This window comes from Myxocyprinus asiaticus, chromosome 21 (assembly GCF_019703515.2).
Source record: "Myxocyprinus asiaticus isolate MX2 ecotype Aquarium Trade chromosome 21, UBuf_Myxa_2, whole genome shotgun sequence".
NCBI lineage: Eukaryota > Metazoa > Chordata > Actinopteri > Cypriniformes > Catostomidae > Myxocyprinus > Myxocyprinus asiaticus.
In genome coordinates this window covers 31657106-31682460 of record NC_059364.1, presented here as the reverse complement: position 1 = coordinate 31682460, position 25355 = coordinate 31657106, and the positions used below count along the sequence as shown (strand labels likewise).

The 25355-nt window shown below is 39.1% G+C and overlaps 1 protein-coding gene across 1 annotated transcript in view; it reads left to right on the top strand.

The window, feature by feature from the left end:
- Positions 1-25355, top strand: part of LOC127411856 (GDNF family receptor alpha-4-like) — a 152072-nt gene that overhangs the window by 89191 nt on the left and 37526 nt on the right. The gene's annotated exons all lie outside the window — the stretch shown is intronic.

Sequence of the window (25355 nt, the reverse complement as noted above, 5' to 3'; positions counted from 1 at the left end):
GGCTGGTCGAGAGGGCTATGCTGCGATTCGAACGAGAGACCACCACTCATCGTAGAAGTGGATGGGCTCACGGCATTTGAACAGGGAAGGTGAAAATGAGAGCTGGCTTGTGCTGCGTTCGAAAGGGTGGGCTCACACTGTGATTCAAACGGGAGACTGTTCTAAAGAGAGAGAAGTTTAGCTCACAGCATATGAACGGGTAAGCCCAGCATGCATTCGAACAGGAAAGGTGAGAATGAGAGTTGGCTCGCACTGCGTTCGAAAGGGAGGGCTCGCACTCCGATTTGAATGGGAGACTGCTCTATAGAAAGAGAGAGCTCACGGCATTCGAACAGGTAAGCCCAGCAAGCAGTCGAATGGTTAAAAATGAGAACGAGAGTTGGCTCGTGCTGCTTTCGAAAGGGAGGGCTCACACTGCGATTCGAACGGGAGACTGTTCTATTGAGAGAGAGAGCTCACGGCAGCAAGCAATCGAACGGGGAAAGTGACCACGAGTTGATCGTGCTGCATTCAAAAGTGAGGGCTCACACTGCGATTCGAACGGGAGACTGCTCTATAGAGAGAGAGAGAGCTCACGGCATTTGAACGGGTAAGCCCAGCATGCATTAAAACAGGCCACTCTGTTCGCCCATCGATCGTCTCGGAGGGAAAAGGCCATGATACGAGGACGTGGATGAGCTTGTGTGGCATTTGATTGAGAGGGCTATGCTGCAATTCAAACGGGAGGACTTCTGATTTAAATATATATATATATGCACATGTACACGCACCCACGTACACACATGCACGCACACCTGCGCTTAAACGTACGTGTACACATATGCGCGTGTGCATGTAGGATGTATCGAGATGGCGGCGGGTGGTGACATGAGTGACGGTGACAGGTGGTACTGATAAGGGATTAGCTGATTAGTGATTGATGAGCTTTCCTGATGTGATATGCGTCTGAGGACCAACGACCGAGAGATTGAATTTGTTGTTCTGATAAATTTTTTGGGCAGCTGTGGTTGCTGCGCCACTATGGAATGAATGACTGGTGTAAAATTTTGCCGGGATGTCGGAATGGAGGAGGTTTGACATGAGTTTATTGCACCATAGTTCACTGTGTCTGCTGTTACTGATACTTTTCAAAATAATCAATGGTGGTGGTGATTTTTATTCATTTTAATGACTCGATTCGTTTGAGGGGACGGTCTATAGGAATCTCAGCTCCGAACAGGGAGGTACCGGGATCAGAGTCGAGTCAATTTGGTTCTTTGATCCTGGTATGTGTCTAGCAGAGATAATGAATTGGTTACAGGCTGAACTCCAAATTAGACTTCTTAGAAATTGCATGATTTCGGGGGCACGAGAACAGCCCTTGTTGATGCAATGAACTATAGCCTGATTATCGCAATGGACTATGACACTTTTGAAGTCCATTCGTTCCCCCACGTAAAGGCTGCGACCACGATAGGGTATAATTCGCGCAGTGCTGAGGAAGCTGCTGATTGTGGATGGCTGGTGAGCTCTGGGGGCCAGTATGGGTTTAGGGTTATTGTGTCATTTAGCGCAGCGACAGATGAGGCGAGGGTGAGGAGGTGCGAGATGAAGGGGCGGACTTGGGAAATGATGCACATGGCGAAATTGAGAAGCTGGTGGAGGGAGAGGAGCTCTCGTTTAGAGCAGCTTCTGTTAGATAGGAGGTTGGACATGATTATGATTATCCTGTCAATTTCTCTTTTGGCAGGGAGGCTTGAAAGACATCTGTGTTGAGAATGATACCTAGGAATTCGTTGGATGAGGAGGGACACGCTGTTTTCTCATGGGAAATTGGAATTCCTCAATTGGCAAATAGTTTCTGGACGGTACAGAGGTGGGCAGCGGGAGGGGCATCGGGGGGTCAGATAAAGAGGAAATCATCTAGTAGGTAAATTAAGTGGGGAATGGAGTAGTTATTTGACAAGATTTGGACAATAAGGCAAAAATCTTGGGGCTGATTTTGCATCCGAAAGTAAGGTGGACGGAAAAATAATAATTCTCGTGTCAGCGAACTCCAAAAAGATGCCAGAAATCAGGATGGATAGGCATTACTTTAAATGCTGAAGTGATGTCGACTTTAGCTAGCCAGGCTCCTTTTCTGAAATTTTTTGTTTGTTTGTTTCTTTTTTTGTTTGTTTCTTTTTTGTTTCATTTGGATGGCTTAGTCGACGCTGTGGTAGTGGAGAGAGAATATTTCGAGAGGAATTAGGCTGTTAATGCTTGAGTATTTGGATTCGTTTTCATACGGAAATGCAGGAGAAATGTGCTGGGGAATACAGTACGTCTTAAAAAACAATGTAAAAAAAAACAGCATAAAAATATCTGAGAAATAAGAGCTTTGGCTCTGTGCTGCATACTGATATGCAGGAGAAATGGACTTGCAATCATTACTGATGGATTCACTTGTGGTCATTTGCTCCTTAGGAGTATGTCTGCCCCCTGCTGTACAATATACGTCAATAATGCTGAGAGGATGCGAGACCCATTGCAGGACGATTATGAATGAGTTGGGATGTGGCACATGATCCACCTCTTGCGGAGCCGAATTTGGCTCGTGTCGACAGCGGCCGTGTATAACTGCAGTGTGCTGTGGAATGGTCAGAGCGAGTGCTGCGTGGCAGTGAGCTTGCGTTAAAATAAGGTTTAAATATGGTTTAAAAATAAGTTGTCATTAGATTATCGGTCAATTGGAAGGAGTTCTGTGTTGCATGATGCCCCTGTGTTCAGAATGAAATAAATCACGCTCCGAAGGGCACTTTGAAGGGAGAAACAATTGTGATATTCATGTTAGAAGATGATGAACAATTGCTGGTAAGAGCACGCCCTAAACAAGCTGCAGCGAGGTAATGAGGCTGACAGGCATCACCTGTGTGGCAGAACCTAAATAAAAATGCTGGGGGTTGAAATGGTGGTTGGATTGAATAGTTCATCTTTGTTTCTCTTGCTTTCAAATAAAAATAGAAATCAAATGGCATGAAGCCGGAACAGCACTTGCTCGTGGAGGCAGCTCGCACTGCTTTCTGGGGGGGAAAATTTAGATAGGAGAACATAAGCAGTCCTAGAGAGCTGTTTCACAATTTTAAAGAACCGGAGCAGCCAGTTTGCGGAAGCAGCTTCACGCTATAAACTGCTTCGGCGAATGGAGCATAGTAAAAAAGACAGGGTAAAAAATATAAAACTTAACGTGGTAGTCGTATATACTGCTAAAAACAAGAGCTGCTGTGGCAGCTTTTGTTGGATAATGAGATTGTTTGGATGGAAGAGCTGTTCTGGTGGAGCCGAATGCTTTGCAGCAAAGTTGCATCTGATAATCTTACTGCCCGGGTCAGTTTTTGGGCAATGGGCAGGGCAGAATGCCGGAAAGACTCTCATGTCAGGAGAGTTGTCACAGGAAGCAGGTAAGCAGAGGCTTTTATACTCCTGCTCGCGGGCTATGATTTGTCAGATTGAAATTAACATGCTCCTCCTGAACCTCTGTTAATTCATTTTTAATACATTAACATAATGTGAAACCAAATTATTGGCATAACAGATCTGGTACACTGTGTAATATAGGGTATTAATTTATGGTTTGTGCTCCTAAGATCATCTAATATGATTCATGTTTTATAAAGACACTATCTGTACTACTGATCTTTTGTAGTGTCTAGTAGTGTGTCTGTTTGGATCTGCCATGTAACATTAAGAGTAAAGGTTCTGACGACACATTTCAGTTAAGAGACTTGGTTAAAATTAAAATAGCAGACTCATACAGTCAGACAGTTTAGCTATAAAGCTAATGATCAGGACACTCTACAAATAAGCAATTTTCAGCTGTTGACATTTAACAAGACACTACACGTTTATAACCGAGAAAAAATGATACGAACCTTAAATTCCTCTGATGACGTCCATTTCTTTAACAGTTTGTGGCCTTAGAGCATATCTGTATGTGCTTGATTCCATTCTCATGAGAGCGCTGTGACTCTGGTCCTGCCCTGATAGTAAAACGAAGTGTGATTGGTTGAAGATAGAACGTGCTACGATTGGTCCAATTAATGTGGCCGTTATCTGATTGGCTTGAGTAGACGATGGGTGGAGTCCACTTATTTGTAGATTTGTGTGCACATCTTGATGGTAGATTTGTTTCAAAATCGACAAATGCGTGTAGCGATCCGCAAATGCACAGGAAGCGATCCACAAATAATTGCGTGCGATTCACAAATGTATGCTGGACAGAGTTGTGTTTGTGAGTTAAAAAATATTTTTGTAAATAATTGTTTTATTTGCAAATCTCATTTTATTTATTTGTGAATTCACTTTATTTTTGTGAAACTCCTAACATATATTTAGAAATCTCATGCTTTTTATTTTTGAATTCATTTCATTTTTGTGAAACTCCTTACATTTATTTGTCGATCTCATTACATTTATTTATGAACCAACTTTCTATTTGTGAATCTCTGTATGTTTATATGCAACAATATCATCTCCATATTTGACAAACGCTGTTTCTTCCATCCAAAAGTGAATTAAGCCATAATGTTTCTAGTTAAACAAAGGAAACCTCAAACAGCCACAAAGTTATCTTTCCGGTGGCTTATTTTCAGTGGTTCTGCCAAACTTCAGCGCGTTAGATCTGTAGATAATATTGTAATACGGTATTAGGTTCTCGATCCCAGCAATGCACCTCCTGATGAATACATTTAGCAGAATACTGTGTAACTGTTCATTCTTTTACTGTTTGCTGCTTTTATTTATGCTGTTGTTGTTTTATTTATATTCACGTTTAGTTATTTATTAAGTGGTGATTATTGAGAGCTCATCTTTTACTCAGTGTTATTTTTGGTGGTCACCATCATTGTGGTTTGTGTGTTAAATTATGAGGTACATGTGTGTCTATGAGACAAAGTTATACTGATAGTGCTAAGTTGAAAGGGAGCGAGCAGTTAAGCATCAGGCTATGACTAAAAATACAACTTTTTAATTTAGCCATCGCTCACATGAAAAATTATCTTGTGCTCATAGTTGTAGTCACAAGAGTCCTTGTCCTTGCAGGCCCCCCCTCGGTACCTCGGGGCCCTAAACGGCCACCTATATTTCCTAAAGCAGTGTTTCCCAAACTTGTTTGCCTTAAGTACCCCCACAGCACTATCAGTAAGACTGAAGTACCCCTTCATTCAAATATCATTTAACATTATCATTAATATTGATTATTATTTGCAGGGACGGGGGAAGGGGTGCCACTATATTTATACACCCATATACACACCAACATGTACATGTGAAAGTGTAAGTTTTATTTTATATTCTGTTTACAACAATTTACAAATGTAATTTCCTTTAATGTTATGAACTTGCATGTGTGTAATAATACGAGCTGTCTGTTTGAATTTGTTTTATGTCAGCTACACATTTAAAAAAAAAAAAAAAACTAGCTGAAACGTAAACAATTAAGCAGAATTACACATATAACAATTAAATGCTTGTCTCATGAAAAAAATGCAGTGTGTCATAGTTGTCTGATTGTGATCTCCAATGACCAATTTACCTCTGTGGGTGTCGGAAAACGAACATTTACAGTGACAGCAAAACACCTCTCTAGCATTTTCACGTAGTAAAGGGGTGCTGCAGACTCACACCATCAACTCTTGGTTAAAAATACTTTCTGTGCTCCCACATATACAGTATATGAATAAATGACAGTGGGCGTAATTCAGTCTAAGTGAATTCTCCCCACAGAGGGCAAAGAATGGAAAGAGTGAAAGACATGGACGTAAAGATGACTCCTATTCTAATGGTTAGATTGATTGATAGTTTAGAGAGTCACAACTAATTGACAGGTTAAAGCATTTAATACCCTGTTGAATCATTAACATTTAAATGGAAATCATTGCATAAAAAAAAAAAAAAAAAATCACTCAAAGCTATGTCTAAACACCCACTTGCCCAGACACAAATACATCTAATTAGTTTGTCACTATTGATCTGTTTGGTATTGAACTATTCCCCTCAGGAATGTAGGTGGACCACACAGACATTTAGACACACAGCCCAAAAATATTTATTTATCATTCAGACTTATTTATAAATTCCAGCATCTTCACAAAAGTAATACTCCGTATAGAGATAGATAATAGGGCATTTCATTATCAGATGTATGGTGAGAAAGTGTACGGTGGAGACAGCACAGTTTAAGTGAAATCCCCCACTGTATTTTCCTGAGGCTTTTGAAACATGTCTACTGGTCCCACTGAAACAAATTAAAGTATGATACTGTGTGGTGTGTATGTTTGTGTGTGTGTGTATAGATCTGCAGGGCTTGATGTTACGCATAGTTGATCAAACTCCTCTTTTATTGGTTTTTGAGAGATGAGAGAACATGATACCCATCTCCAAACCTAGCCACATGCACCACTGCCAAAACACAGTGTGTTTTTACAATATTTGTGCAAAGCATGTGAGAGCCAGTAAACCATTGCAGTTCTGTTGAGTGAATAAATCCCATTGGGTCTGGGAAATGTAGTCATTTTTCAGGTGTCACCAACAGGAAGTCAGTCAATAAATGTGTGCATCTGTTGTTTCATCCCATGGGATCTTTGTACATGAAGTTTAGTTCCACAGGTGAAAATAATGATGCCGTGGACCTCACAAAGATTATTTTAGAAAACATAGACAGTAGATATAGACGGTTTTACCATTATTTTTACATGATATTCACATTTTTCTATTTAATCAGTTATCAGTTCTTTAATATCAAGTTTATTATGCCATGCTTAAATGATTACAGAATTTTCTGTAAATCTGTATTAATCTGTCATCAGTTACTCACCCTCATTTACTCATCCTCACCCCAAACCTGTATACATTTCTTTCATCTGTGGAAAACAAAGGGAGATGTTAGGCAGAATGTTAGAGATTGACAGCCTCAGTCACATTCATTTTCACTGAAACTGCCTTTCATACAATGGAACTGAATGTTCCTTTTAAGTTGTAGATGTGTTACATAAATGCTTAGTTCATCATTTTAACTGCCAAAACAAAGATATTGAAAGAAACCTTTGCCTCAGAAAGCAGGCCCTTCACCTCCAACGGTTAGAGATGAATTATATAGTTATTATTGTGTCAGTAAAGCAGAAACAAAACAATAATTAAAAATCAGTTCTGCATTTTGGTTATAAGACTCTTAAACATAAAAATAGTCTGTGTATGTTGTAAGAAACCAATATCATATAAAAAGAAGTACATTTGCATGTATCATCTTAGCAGATGCTTTCAGAGTGATATTGTGAATATCGCTCATCTTTTGTGTTTGCACATAAACCCATATTTATCCTTTTACCTTTATCTTTCCTATTCTCTGAGACTCTCTTGCTTCTTCTCTCTTTATTTCCCTCTACCTCATTCTATATCTCTGTGAAAAGAATCGATTGGTAGGACATTCCAAAGGAAATGAGATCTGACCCTCTCTCTGAGTTTGCCGTGCTTCGCTCACGCACTCAGAATCATGATGACTCCTCCTGCAGGCCATCCCTCAAGTGTGCGAGTGTGTAAGCATGCATGTGCTAGTGGGTATGTGTGTGTTTGTGTCTGCATATTACACTCTTACTGAGGTGTTTTTATGTGCTGGTACAGTATGAGACTCTCTCTCTGTCTTTGTTCCTGGCATTTTACCACCAGACTGGCGCAGTCAACCAGTGCGCTCAGACTGGAGATAAAGTCAACAGCCTGCACACACTTAGCTGAACCATTTTAAGTATTATCCCTGTTTAATTTCCTTCCTTTTCTGCTGGTTTAAAGGGGACCTATTATGCAAAATTCACTTTAACATGGTGTTTGAACATAAATGTGAGTCGGCAGTGTGTGTACACAACCACCCTACAATGTTAAAAGTCCACCCACTCCTCTTTCTTATATTTCTATTAATCTAAAACAGTGTCTCAAAGTGATTGGTTTTCGTTTCTGCTCTAACGTGATGTCTCTACCCTATTATCATAGATCCTCCCCTGAGTGATCTACACACAGTCCGCCATTTTTTTCCGCGCTGGAGCAGCTACAGTGAGAAGAATAATGTCTCAGCTTCGTAAGCGTCATAAGTGTTCTGTTGTTGGCTGTAAAAGTGAACATAAGAGTCTTCATTTACTTCCAGCATCAAAGCCACTGAAGACGCAGTGGACAAGTTTTGTTTTTGAAGCAAATGTACCCAAAACATACCAAAATTTGTGTATGTTTGTGCAAATCATTTTACACTGGACTGCTTTGTGAATGAGGGTCAATATAAAGCAGGATTTTCCAAAAATGTGATTCTCAAGCATGGATCAGTACCAACTGTTCGTGTTCCAGCTTTATATCCTGAAGATGTAAGTATCGTACTTTATATTTTGTGAATGTTTGCAAATCGCCTTTCCGAATGTGCTTGTTAGCTGATTCCACGGCTAATGCAACTAAAGTTACCATTGTCTCTAACTGTATTCCCGGATAACAGAGCTATGTTGTTATTTTTACATATATGGCTGAACTCCAGTATTTACTGTCATATTACAGTCATATTGGTTCTGATTTGTTGTTGCTGTAGTAACCGAAGCACAAGCTGTAAAGGTACAGCCCTCTTCCAGAAAGGGGGCAGGGAGCAGCAGCACATTTGCATTTAAAGAGACACACATGAAAACAGCGTGTTTTTGATTCCATCCAAAAAGAGGCATTTACAACATGGTATAATAAATGATCCGTGGGGTATTTTGAGCTGAAACTTCTCAGACACATTCTGGGGACACCTGAGACTTATATTACATCTTGTAAAAAGGGCAATAATAGGTCTCCTTTAACTCTATGAGCAAAGGCATCATTTGGTTTCTAGGCTCTGAACATGTGTTGTATGGCTTTATGGGAAAGCTAAACACTCTCTGTATTCCCCTCTCTGTGTGACTATATCTGAGTTTTTCAGCCCTCCTCCTGGGATCTTCCCACCTGATTTATTCATATTAAAATTTCAAAATTCTAAATTTTGAAACTTTTTAGGTTTGGAACACGCAAGTAAACTATAGCAGGGTAAACTTCTGGCGGTGAATGGGAGGTCGCAGCAAATATTGTTTTAGCATTCCCATTTGGTCCAACAGCAAAATAAAAAAATCCAAAAGAAATAAAACAAAATAGAGAGAGATGTTTTTTTGGCATGCAGTCAGAAGAGAGAAAGATGCTAAATTTACTGTAACTCCCAAAGCAGCTGTATTAGAAACCCCATCCCAGAATTGTTGACTTTTTTAAATTTGCAATTTTTTTTTTCATTTTGTTGTTGTTTTTTATGTCAGAGTAGTATAACACAAAAATTATGTTATAAATTTACTACCCTAAATAATAAAAAAAATAAATATAAAAAAGTTTGTTAAATCTATATTAAATACAGCAAAAAATATGTCATCACAGTCTGTAAAAAGGCTCCATTGTTTCTGTTGATTTTTAGATGCGAAAGCTGAACAGTTAAAGACTTACCGACACATTTCATTTTAAATCATGTTTAGCACAAAATATTCACAAAAGTTCAACCTAAAACCATAAAATGTTGTTCCACAATTAACAATATCAGAGGTTCTTGTGCTAATATAACTGTCTGGATGTAGTTTGCATTTTTCGACCCACCTCCGTGGGTGAACATTTATAGTGACATCAAAACAACTCACTTGCATTTTCATATGTGTGAACAAATGGATACATCTCAATGAGTATAACAGCAGAAACAAGGACATATTTAAAACATTTTGTGAATTGTTGGGACACCAGATGGGAACACACCTTGGGAAACTGTGACTGTTTCACGTAAACTGGGAAGTCTAGTCACCCTATACTGTGCATAGGCAGCAACTCTGCATGGCACACAAATCGACCCACAGTTGAACCAAAAGAGTCTGATGTTAGCTTGTTGCTAAGCTAGCAATGCAGTACTCTAATAAGCATAAAATGTCATAAGTCTAATGAAATAAAATAGTAAATTTTTAATTAGATCTAACAATTTTATCAATACTTTTCAATATTAAAAGAAATAGCCTATATTTAGCCAGAATAAGGTATTTTAGGAAGCAGCATCATTTTGCTGCTGACCTTTTGGAACATCCTTCACGTCGAAAGCACTATGGTGCCTTAGAATGCTGTCTTGGTAGGTAGCTCAATAGGTTTTGGAACAAAGCTTACAATATATGTACAAATATATGTACTGTAAAGCCATAACACTGCTGCACTGCTGGAACTGTCAATTTGACAATAATCTGCAAACCTAGTAACACTTACAGTGAGGGAGTGACATGTGTGTTGACGGGGTGGGCGAGATGGATATGGATGTCATGTTGTGACACTTTAAGCTTTATAAACAGCATTAGGAGGAAGACCTGTCACACACCTTTAGCTCAGTGATCTCTCACAGCCATGATGAAGGATAATCCAGCCATGTGAACCTTGTTCTTTGCAGTTTTTCCACAAGCAGGAACACACACACACACACACACGCTGATGCTGTTTCTGCAACTGCAGCACTTTTTCCTCATGTGTGTAATGACATGGGAGACTCAGTGGTACACAAATGGGTTTATAGCTTATTATTCATAACAAACCTCCAGAGATTAATAAAAACACACTGATGCCCTAGTTTAGAGACAGTGTGTGGACAAGAGAAAAGAAACAGAGAGTGAGATAGAGACAGAAAGAGAGTGAGGTAAAGAGAAATACACAGATGGGAGGATGGTGGAGTCATAGGCATGATTTCAGACTGATCGCACTGTGAATTTGCCAACAGAAATTTGCTTCTGAAAACTGTCTGTTTATCAAAATTTGAACCAGTGCCCCAAGTGGCCAAAGTTGGAAGTGATGTTGAACGTATGGGCACATGTGAGCTCCAGTTTCCTGATTTAATGTGCACAGAGTGGTGCCAAATGTGAGTTTTTAGTTGTAAATGATGTACTGCAATTCAGTCAACAGGAATGCATATTTTATTAACCCTGCCCTCTAATCCAAACCTCAACCCTAAACCTAATCATCAGTGGAGTAAAAATGTAATTAAAGAGCAAAAATCCATCCTCCAAATCGTGGTCTCCATTATTTATGTGTACCCAATTACTTGGTTGCCGTGGGACCAGAACCCGTGGCGTGCATAGACCTCAGCAGGGACAGGGGCGGAAGGATAAAAAAGGCACTGATTTATTTATTTATTTTTGGAAGAGTAGTACTTATATATACTTAATTAATTTCTTTGCTCTTTGAGTATTTAAGCATCTTTCTTGTTTTATATAAATATGTTTTTTCCATTATTTCCTTTATCACAAATAGTAGCCTATTCTGTTATATTTCTCACAAAAAGAACTATGTTTAAAAGATATTACACTTTTTTTTTCTTTTTTTTTTTTTTCAGACATGGTCTGTGAAAAAACCCATGTTTTTGACGTGTCATAGTAAAACCATGGTATTTTTTGAAGCACCTTGTAGTGCCATGACAATATCATGAAATATGTATATAATCATTCAGTACCATGGTATTACCTTGGTAACAGCACAGTGTCTTTTTTGTTATAGGGCTCTAATCTTTTTCTTGTCTCAGCACAATTTTCACTTTCTCTCATCTCTGCTCCCTCACTTTATCATTTCATCTCTGCTGCTTCCACTCTGACCTCATCATCCTCTTTATACAACTGACATTTCTTATATTATATTCTCTTTGTTTCTTTTCATATTCATGTTATGCTATTTTACTGTATTCTGTCATTAATATTTAGGACCTTACAGCAATAATGTGATGGAACTATGGTACAGTGGTGTCAAAATAGTATACCATGGTTTTGATGATTATCATGGTAGCCTACATGTCTAAAAAATGCAAATACCATGGTATTTTTCATAAAGTTATTAGTCTAATGGCTTATTAGTTTAAACAAAAAACAAATTGGCTTTGGCTGATTTAGACAGCACCTTCAGTTTATGACAGTATTCCATAAAAGACATGTTGAATTTTTATTACCAAAATGACGCGACTGCTCCCATTATAATGAATAAAGCTGTCTACACTGCAGGTGTGTGATTTCAGAAATGTAGTTGTAATCATATTATTTTTATCTGACCTGTTACTTGTCTGATGTAACGGCACTTTGATGTTCCGGGGGCAAATTCAAAATTACATTTATTGCTCCCTTGAAGGGTACTGAGGGGACGCTACTCAAAAGTTAGTTCAAAGCAAAAGTAAGAAAATAAATTTTTCCTGGAAGGGCCCTTCCACAAGACGAAGGGTACATTCATAAAGTAATGCCATGTTCCCTTCAAAGTACCCACTTCAAGGGCTCTGCACCTCGGTGTGAGTAGGGCATAGGGAGGATCACTTGCAATTGAAATCTGCACCCGATCTGCTGTGGTGTGTGCTGTTAAAGGCACCTCTGCTTAATTTTCCTTAAATAGGCCCGCGATTTACAAAGAAATCTCATAATAACACATTATTACATGTATTGTAAGATTATTTTGATATTTTATGTTGTTTAATTTAATTTAATTATTAAAATGTATCCCCTTTTTCTGGACGACCAGAAGGGCACCTTTAGATTTGTGAACGAAAGGTCCCCTACTGCCCATTTTCTGTGCACGTCACTAATCAGAACCCGTGTCTTGGAGGTTGTTTGCGCAACACGCTATCAGTAGTGCCAGAGGGAAAGGTGATCACATTTGAATTGATGCAAAAATATCTGATGGTAGATGGTACTTGTCAATAATTCAGCAGAATAGGGTCGATGTCAGAGTACATGAACAGGGGGTTTACTTGCTTGTTTTGATTAATGGGGGGAGAGGGGGGTCATCCATTGTAGGTCATCCACTGACCTACAAATTTCCAGTCCCAACACTGGCAGATGCAGGGATGAAGTTATTGAATAAAATATGTGTCAAGTTCATTTAAGCACTTGAATTTGTTGACAAGAAGAATGGCTTCCACCAAATGACTTTGTAATGAGAAAGAAATGTGTATTTTATTTCTAATCTTAATGTTATTAATACATTGTTTACATTTTGGTTTTGACTTGGAATAGAGCAGATACTTTACCATAGACCTGTTGTCCAGATCAATAGATCAAATTTATTTATCAAAATAATAAAATATCATATTAAAACACTTGAACATAACCTAATTAATATCAGACACTATTTAGCAAAGACGGGCCACTTCTATTAAAATGGATGGGAGAAATTGGAACGCCCAACGGCAGCCAACAGTCAACAGATGTAGAAAGGAAGTCCCGCCTTACAGGTAAAAGAGACAGTCACCTTTTAGATACAGACATCACCTGTCAATAAATTCAAGAACATGCATGTGCATTAGCTATACAAGCCAGAAAAATTGTTTTTTAGCATAACATGTGGTAAAGAAGCACCATTTATGATACCAGTGTTGTCCGATTTTATTGCTGATTTGAAACCTTGATAGTAATCTTGACCAACTGTTTTGGAGATTTTGGTCTTTCCCCATTCAAGTAGATAGGAGCTACACTGGCATGACTGGAAATAGCCTCCCGACAGCATTCCAAGCATGGCCAACAGTGGACTGACTTGCTAGAAAGACTTTGTTAATATTTATTATCTGAGCATATACAATCACTACCATTTCAAAACTTGTTCCAGTGCCACTGTGCCCATCAATTTTTAAAACAATGTGACACTCATGTCTCATAATTGGCATCAACCCATCATTGTCATCTTATTTTAGCTGCTATGTAATTTATACATAATATAGCAATAAATTATAATTGGGAGAATTAATAGTTTTGCAGAATTAAGGAAGAATTTCAAAGACTTGTAACATGTTTAATGCCACTGGGAATCTTCTTTAGTATTTAAGATGAGGAGAGCCACAAAAAGGAAAGGAGATGAGAAAGAGGGATAGAGAGAGAATAAACGAGTGGCCTGGGGGCTGGAAACAAAAAGAGAGATGCATTTGTTTTTGGATTATGGGATTAGGCTAGGATTCCCAATCTCTCAAAATGAAAAAAAAAAAAAATGTGTTTGACTCTTCTGTAAGGAAAAGCATAATAAAAGTAGAAAAGAAACAAATACACATCCACAGATCTCATCCAGAGTAGACATACACAGTACAGACAACAGCACAGAATAAACATTATTGCACTGAATCAGGAGTGATTTCGGTATCTGAGGCTGTCACAAATAGATAAATGGTAAAATGGTTCGAGGAACGAGTGAGTAAATCACAGAGGAAATGCAGCTTCTTCAGCAGTCTGTTTGTTCTGTTGCCGACTCTGAGAAAATGGATTCCTGGAATTTGAAATTCTGTTCTCTTCCCCCTATGTCTTTCGCTCATTTTTGCAGACCATGTGTATTCTGTTAGCAGCCTTCTGATTGCATCCTTAAACAGTTAATTAGAGAAGAGATCTTATTGTGAGTCATACATAAAGATAGAAAACTCATCAAGTCCTCAAAGTATTTTGACTGCCAAACTGCATCTCACACTAAATCAGCAGCATCCTATAATGGATACACATTTACACTGCTATAGGCACAGTGTGAGTGTGTATGTGTGTGTCATAGACTGCAGGGGGTGTTCATACAACAGTGATGTTTGCAAAAATCTTGAACAAATTGTTTACAGATTTGGGAATGGAAAATTGATCACAGAGAAGACTGAGATAACATCTGTCATTACATAAACAGAATTATTCAAAAAATAAATAAATGGTAAATTGAGTTCATAAATTTCCATCCAAGTCCCAGTACTCTGTGGGGACCTCAGCTCCTTCATTAGAGCTCATACTATTCACAAACAGAATATGAGACTGCAGTCCTGAGTCTTTTCTATCCAGCCATGTACTGTAAGAACTCATATAGAGCACACTCACATACTGGAGAACAGCATAATCTAGATATCTTTATTACAACAGGCTAAACCCAGTGACTTGTCAAAATGAGCAGTTGCATGCCCTCACGCATTGAACAATGGTGCAAATTTAAGTCTGGGTCAATATATGGATGTTTCTTCAACATCGGGCACTCTAAGCACCGTGGATTTCTATAAAGTACAGTCTTGTTAAAACATTTCTTACACTCTTTTTTGGTTTTCTAACAATGTCCAACAGTACTGTATGTACAGTACATGCATCACAGGAGATTTATTGTCGTTTCTTTGTTTTTTTTTTTTTTTCTGAAAGTCCCCTCCACAGTGTCATTTCCACCACATCTCAAATTCTGTATTGCATTTACTAGAATTCCGTGATGGAAATGACAATTTTAATGTTTTTGAAATAAAATGACCGACTCCTTTGTGTTGCTCAGGCTATTTTATAGCCAACATTTTATGTATCCTAAATACAAACAATTAAATAATATTTTCACACTTTTTGCATAATTTGGCAAAATTACAGCTTGGTTAGAAATGACAGGCAATGTCATCTCTGATAGTGATGGTAATTAAAATATAAGCTATATTCTTTTTTTGTAGAGTTCATTTTATAAAGCTAACTACAGTAACTATAAACTTTTTTCCTAAGGTAAATGCAAAGCACTGATCAGAAGAGAGACGCTATATGCAGCGCTTCCATTTGTATTGACAGCAGCTGAGGAGATCTGACACACGGCATTTAAAAACAAAAAACATAATAATTTGAAAGCAGAGACTTTGTTTTATCAAAAACAAAAGAAAACCCCAAAATCAAGTTTTGAACCAATTTCAAGTTTTTCCAAAAACGGCTTATTGCGACTTACGACTCATTTTAATGGAGCTTGTCACATTTTATCTCAAGCATGGTCTTCACTGGCTGTAGTTAATAAGTACACGCTTTTGAAACAAATGATTAGGGGCAAAGTGTTTTGATATGCCACATTTGTGGACAGTCGTATTCATATTAGATTTTTGATTACATTTTCATAATTTAATATTGAAAGTGTGGGTCTGGGACAAGGCTACACACAGTAAAATCTATACTTAAAAGGCATTTTTTTTTCTCCCAATTTGGAATGCTCAATTCCCAATGTGCTTTTAAGTCCCCGTGGTCATGTAGTGATTTGCCTCAGTCTGGGTGGCAGAGGACAAATCCCAGTTACCTCCATGTCTGAGACCGTCAACCTGCACATCTTATCACATGGCTTGTTGAGTGTGTTGCCATGGAGACATAGTGCATGTGGAGGCTTCATGCCATCCACCATGGCAACCGTGCTCAACTCACCATGTGCCCCACCGAGAATGAACCACATTAAAGTGAACATGAGGAGGTTACCCCATGTGACTCTACCCTCCCTAGCAACCAGGCCGATTTGGTTGCTTAGGAGCCAGGAGACCTGGCTGGAGTCACTCAGCATGCCCTGGGATTTGAACTAGCGAACTCAAGGGGTGGTAGCCAGCGTCTTTACCCTGAGCTACCCAGGCCCCACTTAAAGGCATTTTAAGAATACCCAAAAAGAATACCCCCAAAAAAAGAAAGAAAAAAATGATAAAGGCCTAAAAAAGGTTTCAAGTCAGTGTTAATGTGACCTTAACAAAACAAAAGAAAAAAGTTGAAATCTGTTAGTTTTAATAAAAATAAACCTCTGGGAAATGAAAGGGTTTTAAACACCTATATTAGTTGTGAATGATTAAATTACATAACTCACAATGCTTTATGAGAGTGGGCGGTGATTGTTAAACTCTTTTGGTAACAGCAACTTCTCTGATTGGTGGATCGCTCTTTGGAATTATGGGTGGTGTAGTTCTTTACAAGGAATTGAAATCAAGTTGAAATCACACTGAATTGTGGCTTCTAGACAGGCATAAATCATCTCTTAATAATCTTGGAGCTCATTTATATTATATAATAAAAGTTTTAGATAATAAGAGAAGTACCATGTAAGATCCTGCATGAGTTTTACAAGAGCTCCTGTTAGGCCCTGTCCCAAATGCCACCCTCAATCTAAGCAGTCCTCCTCCGGATCCACACACTGATGATGTAAAATCTCATAGGCTGTTGTGTAGTAATCCACAGTGAAGTCGGCACCAGTGCAATCTTGTCAAAAGGGTGCATAGCGGCCGCAAAGGGAGTGCTTGTCAGCACTCCTCTGCATACTAAAATGACAAATGGGACATCCTACGGTTTAATGGAGTTGACAGACACACACGGGAAAAGGTCATGAGACCACACCAGCTCCACATCAAGTGTGCCTTTTGAGACAGGACCTAAGGAGGCAAGAACAAGACATTTTAATTTCCATTAGGAGTAATGTAAAATAATTGTACATTATTAAGAATTAAATGGAATAGTTCATCCACAAATGAAAGTTCTGTCATCATTTACTCTCATGCTGTTTCAACCCTGTGTGACTTTCTCTCTTACTTGGAATACCAAAGCACAATGAACAATGAAAGTGAATGACGACCAAGGCGATCCCTAGTTCCCTTCCAAGAGGAGCTTGGACTTTCTGCTAGATATCTCCTGATGTGTTCCATGGAAGAAGATGAAAAATCATATGGGGTTGGAATGAGATGAAGGTGAGTAAATGATGACAGGATTTTCAAATTGGGTGAGCTAGTCCTTTAGGAGTTTGCTGCTGAGAGAATACAGACACAGTAGCATTGTGTTTTGTGAGCTCTAATATGACTGCAATCCGATGTCAACATCATGACAAATTACAGTGTACTTATGTGTATGTGTTTGCTTGTTGGAAAATCATATTCAGGTATGAGTATAGCAAGAAAAGTATATATTCACAAAATATTTTTGTGGTTGATGTGACATAAGACAAATACCATCATCGTCTGTTGAGGCGGCCCAGTCGAGCTGAAATGCATGGGTGTGTAACCATAAGTTTGTATGTGTTAGTGTGTGTTAGGGTATGCTGCAGGAGCATTTTCCCATTGCTAACCATGATGTCCATGAAAAGTGACATCTGTTGATGGAGTTTGTCAGCAAGAATAGCAAAACTTTACCTCTCTCTGTCTCTGTCTTTGTCTCTGTCTCTCTCTCTCTCTCTCTCTCTCTCTCTCTCTCACACACACACACACACACACACACACACACACACACACACACACACACACACACATACACACACACACTCACACACAGTATGTGTTTGGGATTGACAACTGCATTTAAAAACAGGTGTGACTCACACATTTTCATGTCCGTATTGTATAACAACTTACAGGAGCGGCTCAAATACTTTCTGTATTAATGAATAAACAAAGTCAAGCCTCTTTTAAAGGCATAGTTCATCCCAAAATGAAAATGCTCTCATCATTTACTCACCCTCATGCCATCCCAAATGTGTAGGACTTTCTTTGTTCTGCTGAACACAAACAAAGATTTTTAGAAGAATATCTCAGCTCTGTAGGTCCATACAATGTAAGTGAAGGTCCAAAAAGCACATAAAGTCAGCATAAAAGTAATTCATAATACTCCAGTGGTTTAATCCATGTCTTCAGAAGCAATATCATGGGTGTGGGGGAGAAACCAATATTTAAGTCCTTTTCACTATAAATGCACCGCCCAGTAGGTGGCAATATCTTTGTTTGTGTTCTGCAGAAGAAAGTAATACACATCTGGGATGGCATGATGGTGAGTAAGTGATGAGAGAATTTTCCTTTTTGCGTGAACTATCCCTTTAAATTCATACAATAGCCGTAAATAACTTATGTAACCATACTGACAATGACTAAAATAAAAAATAAATACAAAATAAAAAGATGGTGACTTCCATAACATTGAAAAGTCTTATCACAACTAATTAGACTTATCACAACATCTGAGAAGCAGGAGTCTTAAAGGAGACCTATTACTGCCATTTTTACAAGATGTAATATAAGTCTCGGGTGTCCCCAGAATGTGTCTGAGAAGTTTCAGCTCAAAATACCCCACGGATCATTTATTATACCATGTTGTAAATGCCTCTTTTTGGGTGGAATCAAAAACACGCTGTTTTCATGTGTGTCTCTTTAAATGCAAATGAGCTGCTGCTCTCCGCCCCCTTTCTGGGAAAGAGCTGTGCCTTTATAGCTTGTGCTTTGGATACTACAGCAACAACAAATCAGAACCACTCATTCCACTTTTAGTACAACTCTCTTATGTTCACAGAAAACATACATAGTTTTCAAAAAGACAGTCACCTTACTGTATTGTGCATAATAAAGGTGCGGTTATGAATTATACAGACAGTAAGCGTAATATGACTGTTCTCCGTGAGTACAGTCATAGACAATGGTTACTTTAGCTGCATTAGCCGTGGAATCAGCTAACAAGCACATTTGGAAAGGCGATTTGCAAACATTCACAAAATATAAAGTACGATACTTACATCTTCAGGATATAAAGCTGGAACACGAACAGTTGGTACTGATCCATGCTTGAGAATCAAATTTTTGGAAAATCCTGCTTTATATTGACCCTCATTCACAAAGCAGTCCGGTGTAAAATGATTTGCACAAACATACACAAATTTTGGTATGTTTTGGGGCACATTTGCTTCAAAAACTTGTCCACTGTGTCTTCAGTGGCTCTGATGCCGGGAGTACATGAAGACTCTTATGTTCACTTTTACAGCCAACAACAGAACACTTATGACGCGTACGAAGCTGAGACATTATTCTTCTCACTGTAGCTGCTCCAGCGTGGGAAAAAAGGCGGACTGTGTGTCGATCACTCAGGGGAGGCTCTATGATAATAGGGTGAAGTCCGTCACCAGTCGTGGGCGAGGCCTGCTCTAACGTGATGTCACGTTAGAGCAGAAACAAAAACCAATCACTTTGAGACACTGTTTTAGATTAATAGAAATATAAGAAAGAGGAGTGGGTGGACTTTTAACATTGTAGGGTGGTTGTGTACACACACTGCCGACTTACATTTATGTTCAAACACCATGTAAAAGTGAATTTTGCATAATAGGTCCCCTTTAAAGCTGTAGGATGTAATTTCTGCGACACTAGTGCAACCGAACGGAATTGCAAAAATAAACGTTGTTTTTAAAACAGCTTTCTGAATATGCCCCTTGCCTGCAGTTGTTCAAAGAGTCAGATAGTCCCACCCCCAACTCACGCCATTGAGTGCACAGGCAGAGTGTGCGGAGGTAGGCAGGTACGTAGTTAGACAGGCAGGTAGGCCATCCAATCATTGCATTCGTGCCGAATGAAATGATCGGACGGGCCTTTTACAGGCCTGTGACTGCCACAAATCATGGATTTGTTTTTGTATTTTTTTGTATTTATTTTTTTTGTATCAGAGCACTTGATTTATTGATTGCTGTCAGGATGCAAAGAGACTTTCAACCAGTATAACAAAAATTGCTTCTGGTATAAATTACATACTCTAGCTTCAAACAAATGTCTCACTTTAATCTCATTGCTTTCAAGGAAAAACAATCAAGATATTAAAAATATCTCATTTCTGAATTTTTACTGTGGGCATAATTCAGTCATTACTCATGGCATAAACTTTTGCCCTTTCATAACAAAGTATCAACAGAAATCTCACATAAGAGGTACCAAGGCGGAGTATCAGTTTTACGACCTCACTCTGCATATCAAACACAGAGAGCGGCAGCTTGTAGCTTCAGTTGATCTCAAAACTTTGATGAAATATCCGCGATCTGAGGCTTCCACATTATGTGGGTTATGCTCCATCAAGCACAACATGCTGGAAAAAGATAATCATCATTAAAACAGCTGGAATAACAGGAGATGCCACCTAGATGCACGGATACACATATTAGCATGACAACATGCAATCAAATCTGATTTTCTGTTGTCTCATCAACAAAAGCCTCCCCAGAGCTGGCTCAGGTCCTGGTTTCCAAAGACCCTTAAAGACATGTTTGATGAACTATTAATTCCTTGTTTAATATCTTACATAAAAGAGTGAGAGGAGAAAGGGAGGGCAGGTGTGTTTTAATCAGATTTCTCATGCAGGGTAATTGGCAGCACTGGCTGTCTAATAGAATTTGTGCAGCTTGCTTTGTTCCACACACTTCTCATGCTAATTATGCTGCTTAGGTTGAAAGGTGTGTGACCTCCACCCTGAACCAACCCACACCTGGGGTATTGTACAAGATATGAAACAGTCCCACTAATTTTTAGGTGCAGCAAACCATAAATCCAGAGGAACGCACACACTTACACTACTCCAGAACACACTGTAATGCACTTAAATTAGCACCACATCTCACAACTGCACTGTAATCAGTGAGATCATGCTAATGGATAACACTTCAGATGTTTTAGAAATGGTAAAAGGAGGCTTGCTGGTTTGTTCTGAGACTATAATGAGGAAGTGTGAGTTTATGGACTGTTGGTATGCTTAGGTGCAAGTCTGCCCCTACCAGACAAACAGCTCTTTTTAATTTAGGGGAGACCAGGGCTAGTTGTCATTTGGGGGAAGTTGTCAGATGTGCTATGTGAAGGATCTCTGCTTGTATGGGTAAGAAGGAAGCGGGAGCCGGGTGCACATCCAACGTTCGACATTTATTAAACAAAGCACAGACATAAAACATTGACTCATGAAACATTGTTTCACTCTCTCCTGGTGTCACTCTCCTGACTGCAGCTCTGGTCATGGCTTTATCCATCGCCCACCATCGCAATAATCACTAACAGCTGGACGCGATAATTCACCCCAGGTGTACATCTCAGCCTCGCCGTCATCACTCCACCCCACCTGCCCCACCACACTCCCCCATTGCCCGATTCAGGCAGCTATCCGGCCTGAGCCTTACTCCCGCCACACTCTGGGTTGAACTGCTGCCCTTCCGGCTGACCCAGCGCTGGATGATTTTCCCTGCCTCCGGTAACCAGGAGCAGCTCTAGGGGAAGGAGAGGGGGAAGTGAGTGAAGGAGCAAGCACAAGAGGAAGAGAGAGAGAGAGAGAGAGAGAGAGAGAGAGAGAGAAAAGAAAGTGGGACAAAATAACACTCCTCGGCTCCCAAGCACGCCACCCACCTGGTCCTCAGCCGCTGCACTGCCTCCTGGCGGCTGGCAGCGGCTCTTCCACTCTCTGGCGGACTGCAGCTGTTCCTCCACCTCCTGGTGGTGTGGCAGCAGTTCCTCCAGCAGACAGCAGTGGGTCCTCCGGCAGACGGCAACGGCTCCTCCGCCCCTGGCAGATGGCAGCAAATCCTCCGGCAGTGGCGAGCACTCCCAGGACAGCGTGCTCTTCCTCCTTCCTGGGTTTCGGGACCAGTGTGAAGGATCTCTACTCATCTGGGTTAGAAGGAAGCGGGAGCCAGGTGTACATCCAACGTTCGACATTTATTTAACAAAGCACAGACATAAAACATTGACGCACATACACAGCGTCGTTGTTTCTCTCTCTCCCGGTGTCACTCTCCTGACTGCAGCTCTGGTTGTGGCTTTATCCCTCGCCCGCCATCGCCATAATCACTAAAAGCTGGGCAAGATAATTAATCTTGCCATCATACATCACACCTTGGACCAGAAAGGGAATGTGTGCGACCGACAGACCCCGCCCCTTACCTGGATCAGACCCTTCTCTGAATCTGCCGACCATTGGCACTGCAAGTAAATCAATAATGTTCATTTTTAATTTATTAGAAGTAGTATAAAAAAATATTAAGAGTGGAGAGAGGAAATAGAATGGGCATGAGAGTGGGACAAAAAGCAGATTTGGACCCAGATCGCTTGCGCATAAAAGCATATTTGCACTATCTTTGCTCTCTAAATCACTGCAGTGACTCCAGTGCTAGACAACTGGGGTGCAAATAACCATGCTGTGTAGCAGGTGCTATTTACACCTGGGTGCAAATAGTCACTTCAAATAATTTTTGTGAATTCGACCCTCCAAAGTAAAATTTCATTATCATATTCTTTTAATAGCTCTTGAGTAAACACACACACACAAAAGACAAATTTAGATACTTTATGTCAAGGGTCAACTATATAACAAAGGTAGATTTTAACTGTGTTCTTACTGGGTTTTATTTTTTCCCATAACTTTCAGGTTAGGGTAAGTTGTCACATGTGTATAGTAATTTCATATAATGTATCCATTACAATTTTTGTTGGACAAAGCACATTTGTTTGTTACCTATTACTTTTTTCCTTTATGAATTGAATTTCACAATTGTTTTACTGTTTAGCTGAAAAGCCTATATTAGGCTGTTTAATGGCAGGTTCATACTGACAACAACTTGTTCCTTATAGTGTTACAACGTGCCTCGCTATTGGGGTATGTTGATATAAAAAGTCAGCATGTAATAACTGAACTGTATCTTTTGTTTGGGCAAAAACGGTGAACATTTTAAATAGCTTTTTGTAGCCAAGACTTGCCCCAGTCTCAAGTTTTGTTAATGCCCATTTTCCTTTAATTTAAACTCTGTGGACCCGGCGTGTCCAAAAGGGGGCACTCTATCGCGAAAAAAGTTTACGCTTAAAATGCTCAAGTTCCCATATACATAAGTCGGGCATATGTGCTATCGTTGAAAGCTTAGAATCTGAACTTGTCATAGATCACTTCTGCATTTATGTTACTTAAAATAACAAAATAAGGCCTTAAAACATCTGCATCGCAAATAAGCGCCACATAGTGGTTATGTGGTGAAAATTTTATATCTGCTTATACCTTAGGATGTTCTCTAAAAAATGGGGCATTTTTTACTTGTCTGTAAGCTTGCTTGTGTGAATAATCCAATGTTATATCTTGGATGTCCAGAACAAAATATGCAGTGTCGCAGGAAAAGCATGCTAAATATATGTTATCGACTATTAATAATAAAATGTTATATCATCGTCGCAAAGGGGAGAATCTCAGCCTAGATGGAGCTTCTAGTCCACTCAGAGGCTGAGATATTCGATGAAACAATAGGGGTGGTGCAAGAACTGAAAATTAGACTGAATGTCTATGGTCGAGCACATCTGTGAGGGCTAAAATGCATTATAGCGTGCTTCAAACCTTTCATCCCCATAAGCACAACAGCTCTTTTTATGTGTCATGAGCTCTATCCATTGGACTACATTTCTGTGTGGTTATATAAACCCCTTTTACACACTTGCAATAGTTACACAATTACACAACACTCCCGCTGTGACTTATTCAGTGGATTTTGTGAAGTAGTCTAATTTTCTTATTAAAAAACTTCACACATCAGTTACAGAATGTGATAGTTAAGTTTGATATATTGCAATTTTACTCTCAGAGAAGGACAGTATTAACATAAGAGGCAGTGACATCTCTTATTTACTCTCACTCTCACACACACACACACACACACACACACACAAACACATACACAGAAACTTACTTTCACATCCTTGACAGAGACGCGAATCGGCTTGTCTCTCTCTATGAGTGTCCTCAGAGCAGCAGAGAGATTGGCAGCATCCATATTTGACAGATAGAGACAGAGAGTGAGAGAAATTGAAAGAGTGAGAGAAACAGGCCGACAGAGTTAGCCTGAATATTTCCATTATGCATTTTCATTTTATAATCCAGAGGGCAGCATTTGAAACTAAGAGAGTGAATCACACTCTGTGCAAAATGAAGAAGGTAGAAAAAGAATTTACGAACTGAATGTAATATAAAATATGAATATCATGCCCTTCCATACAGAGTTAGACACCTTTCGAGCTCTGTAACTTTTAAGAAATGAATACTGGGCTGATATTTCAAGCACTTTTGAGGATTAAATTATCACTGAATTTACCAAAGTTTGGCAGGTTGGTGACATTAAATATTTTAAAGACATTCAGACATTAGGCACTTAGTTGAATTAAATATTCACAAGCAGAACTTTATATTCTGGTTCATAATATTTCTGTAAATAGGTCTGTGAAATAGTCTGGACTTATTTTCTGTTCTGTACTTAGACTCTTAGACACACATTTTCTGCTTTTTTCTGTGTGACTTTAGTGCAATTGTTCACAGAGACGACCACGCCATTGTTGAAATATTTTTTTCCACACCAGTCTATTATTGTGGTATAATAAATGTCAGATAACCCTGCCCTAAACAATACGTACTGTAATAGCAAAACTGACTGTGATTGATTGCTTTACATGTCAGTCAGATGGCTCATGATGTCACTTTCTGAAGTATAATTTAATTAAGAAACTGGCATAGTTAAAGGGATATTACATAAGACAAACCAGATGGTTAAGTGAAATTGAGGACATAGGAAGGAAAAAGATAGAAAATGATTACTAATTTAAAAAAAAAAAAAAAAAACATATTTTGTTTGAGACATTTTGATTAAAACGTTTTTCATGTTAGGCAAAAACAACATCTGTTCAAACCAAGTGAGTAAAATTATTAAAAATTCACAGCTATGTTTACTTAATTGTGATATTGTGAAAACTAACATTTTCTGTGGAGACTTTTAGAGTGTTTTATTATTATTATTATTTAGACATTACTATA